Genomic DNA, 4370 nt, shown 5'->3' on the forward strand with positions numbered 1-4370 from the left:
ACATGGCTTTGGCTCAACTCGTCGGTGGCAGGGTTCAAACCGCCATCCTCTCGACCTCCTTCGCAAGTAACGACGCCCTAACCCGCTCGCCCAGGGAGCGTACTTGGTTACATCTAAAGCAACTTGTCTTATACTACAAACCAATATCCTGTACTTCCTGTTCTATTAACAACTTCCTAAATGTTACGAGTGGACAAGCGAGCCCACTAATGACCAATTTGAGTTCTCTAACTGTGGGAAGTTACTTTCATAAATTAAAAGGCGCTACAAACTACTCACTCAGCTACACCTTCACAAACAAACTACCCAGCGATAACCTCAAAGAAAAATGGATTAACAAAAGAACACACGCATGAAAGAGACTGCAAGAGACCATAAGGCCTACACAAGGCAGATCCACGTCCATTACGACCTCTTTGGTAATAACTATATTTCATGCAAAATGAAAATATAGTTCTGAGATAACTTACGTAGCAACGTTTTTCCATTGCCGGTTACTTGAGGGCTGTGGGGCTCTTGCAAGAGAGACTTGGGGCAACGGATTAAAGTTATCTAGCCTTCTTTCAAAACCGACCGATAGTTTCAGTGCTCACTGCATGGTTCCTAAGTCTATTCGATTCTTTAACCATCCTATTGGTAAACCAATTCCTGACTATTTGGCTTCCGACCCACCCACTCCCTCACGAACTCATCTAAGTCCGGAAGTCATTAAAAGTTTTTGGAACTCTCCTCTCTGCGCGCGATTTCATAATTTTGCGAAAGGAAACTTCTCGAAACTGAAGAAGAAAAAATATTCACACTCCTCTGCATGTGCGCAAAACAGTTTCAAATTTTGTTGTTGTTCTTGCAAAGTGGGTGGCCCTTTTTTTCTTTTTTTTTTTAGTCCCAGATTATTACATTCACCTCTATTTCATGGAGTAAGTGAATATTACGAGAACATTAATTATTCCTTTCAGCACTGAGGCATATATATATCTTATTCTGGTAACATTTTTTTAAACTTTGCTCTACCGTTTGTTTATATATAAGCACTTCTGTTCGTTTCTTTTCAGTGATTAAATATTTGATTCCAACACCTTTTCCGTTCCTTCCCGTTTGTAGTGGATTGGAGTGGAACGGGTGGAGGTGGATACGTGTCTTAGACTTGGCTACCTCTCTTATAAGGAGGAAAAAGCTCTTGGTATATAAATAAACAGATAGAGCTTCCATTCCCGAAACATGGCACAATGAAAACGTCGACAAGAACAGTGATGGTGCTGGTGAATGGTGATGAACCTTGGTGCTAGTTTTCGGGTCGATTTGGTGCAAGTGATGATTCAGCGGTGCGTGGTGACCCTTTGAAGAACAAGGGACAATAGTTCCTTCTTTCGAGTCGGACAAACAGCACCATAGATATCTGAAAACCGATTATCCTTAATGTTTTCCAATAGAAAAAATATGTAATCTATATGTCCTTTGTTTCCAGTCATAATTACAAAAAATAAAATAAAAATAAATAAATCATAATAAAGTAATGTCCACATAACTAGGGCATGTCTACAAGGGTCGGCCTGCCTGCCTGCCTGTCTGCCTGTATATGTATGTATGTATGTATGTATGTATGTATGTATGTATGTATACATTTTGTGTGTGTGTGTGTGTGTGTGTCTGTCTGTCTGTGTCTGTCTGTCTCTGTGTCTGTCTGTCTCTGTGTCTGTCTGTCTGTCTGTCTGTCTGTCTGTGTATGTCTGTCTGTGTGTTTGTCTGTCTGTCTGTGTCCGTGTGTGTCTATGTCTGTCTGTGTCTGTGTATATTTGTCTGTGTCTGTGTGTGTACATGCGAGAGCATGTGTGCCTGCGTGCATGTGCATGCTCGAGCACACACATAGGCACGTATGAGTGTGCATGTATGCATCATATGTGTGTGTGTGTGTGTGTGTGTGTGTGTGTGTGTGTGTGTGTGTGTGTGTGTGTGTGTGTGTGTGTGTGTGTGTGTGTGTGTGTGTGTGTGTGTGTGAGAGAGAGAGAGAGAGAGAGAGAGAGAGAGAGAGAGAGAGAGAGAGAGAGAGAGAGAGAGAGAGAGAGAGAGAGAGAGAGAGAGAGAGAGAGAGAGCATGTGCCCGCTTGCACGCTCTTGTCCCATGTAGTCAAGGAAATAAAAAGAAGATGAAATGGAGAATACGGAGCAACGAGCTCTTGGAATGTCGATCTGCCAAAAGACCGAACTCCTCTCGAGTACCCATAACCCGCTCTAAACCCCTTAAATTCGGTAACGCATTTTTATGGATTCTCTTTCGACTAAAAAAACAAATGATTTTATGAAACCTAGAAAGCGGACTTCGGTTTGAAAGAGGTCCTCGTCGGTCGATACCCCACGGTTCGATGTCCACAAACTCTCACAGATGAATAAAAAAATTTTTTTTTTCCAAAATAGAACCAATGAAATGCGTCACCGCGTTGAACGAGTTAATGCGACGAAAGTCAGCTTTTATTCGAGAAGAGGCTCTTCTCTTTTTTTTTTTCTTCTGAAAACGTCCAAGTGCTTCGGCCGTTACGAGTTCGACGGAAACATTCTTGTCTCTGAAGGAGAAAACACGAAAGCGCTCCAGCAGCATATTACATACTGCCCATCCATTTTTCATACGTTTGCTTTATTCACCTATTCATGTTTATTTGATTAATTTTATTCATTTATCGAATTTATTTACTCACTTATCCATTCATCCATTCATTAATTTATTAATTTATTATTAATTTATCATATACTATTATTTATTCGTGTATCCATTCATCCATTAACTTAATCATCTATTATCATTTCATCTTTTTCATTTCTCCATTCATCCATTCATCTTACGAATTTCCTCACCTGGTTCTTCTCTTTTTTAACCCATTACGTCTCATCCACCTCAATTAATCCTCTTACCGCCAATGTGACAAAAGGATTATTCTATTCAACCTGCCGTCAGTTGATTTTATTCGATTGCCGGAAACTCCGACAGAGGAAGTGATAAGAGCGGTTATCATATCACTACCGGGATTATATTATCTTGATCTCTGCTCTTCTGTATCTCACTCCGTCTGTATACTCCGTCCGTCTGACATTAACAGACTTCATTCTCGTAAAGTGGAGTCTGTATATCTCAGTCCGTCTGTATACTCCGTCCGTCTGACATTAACAGACTTCATTCTCGTGAAGTGGAGTCTGTATATCTCAGTCCGTCTGTATACTCCGTCCGTCTGACATTAACAGATTTCATTCTCGTGAAGAACAGTTTAACGTTCGAAGACTAAGTTTTGCCTCCTCAGTTAATTTTTTTTTTTTAATAAATAAAAATAAAAAATAAACAAAAAATCGAAAAAAATTATCAATTGATACACTTTTTCCCCCCACGACCAAAAATAAACTATTTTTAGTTTCCTTCTTTTTTTTGTCATTTTGCTACTCTTTTATAAGCTCGTTACTTCACTGAGAGACAGGCATAAGCTTAAAATTATGTAATATTCAAACAGGTATTGGTAATATAATTTATACAGTACTCTCCGAAGAGCGGCATTATCAAAAAATTGACCACAGAAAACTGTACTCTTTATACAAATACGATAAAACTTCTTCCAGGAATAATTCAACATTTATCAATAAAACCAAGTGATGTTTAATATTGAACAAGCTACGACCTAAAAAGCAGTCGAGTTTATCCAACATCCACTCATTTTGCATTTAGTCTGGTTGAAAGCCAAAATCTCCCGGTTCGCCAACTTATCGCTCAGTTCTCTGAATCTCTCATCACATAAAAAGAAGATCTGCATCTGAAACATTTTGATTAGGGTCGCTTCGTTGTTGAAAAGCACTACCCGGTGACTCGTAAAAGTTAATGGGACTGGCATGTGCAGTGGAAGTTCGAATCTCGCAATTGTCTACATCCCGAATGTGATTATATCACGCCCAATACGTATAGGCACACAGGCACACGTAAATGCAAGCACACACAAACCCACAGGCACACGCACAAGCATACACACACACATAAGCAGGCAAGAACACACGCCAAAGCACTGAAGCACACACGCCCAAGCACTGAAGCACACACGCCCAAGCACTGAAGCACACACATACAAAACACTCAAGCGCGCACACACACACACACACACACACACACACACACACACACACACACACACACACACACACACACACACACACACACACACACACACACATAAGCACTCAAGGACACACACACAAGCACTGAAGCACACACAAAACACTCATACACACACACACACACACACACACATACGCACCCACACACATTCAGTGACAAAAAATAGATGGAAATAACCAGTGTGCATGCACAACATCTTTCATAAGTGACTCCGCATATAAATCTC

This window comes from Oratosquilla oratoria, chromosome 7, assembly GCF_046742065.1.
Source record: "Oratosquilla oratoria isolate Oo_2021 chromosome 7, ASM4674206v1, whole genome shotgun sequence".
Lineage (NCBI taxonomy): Eukaryota > Metazoa > Arthropoda > Malacostraca > Stomatopoda > Squillidae > Oratosquilla > Oratosquilla oratoria.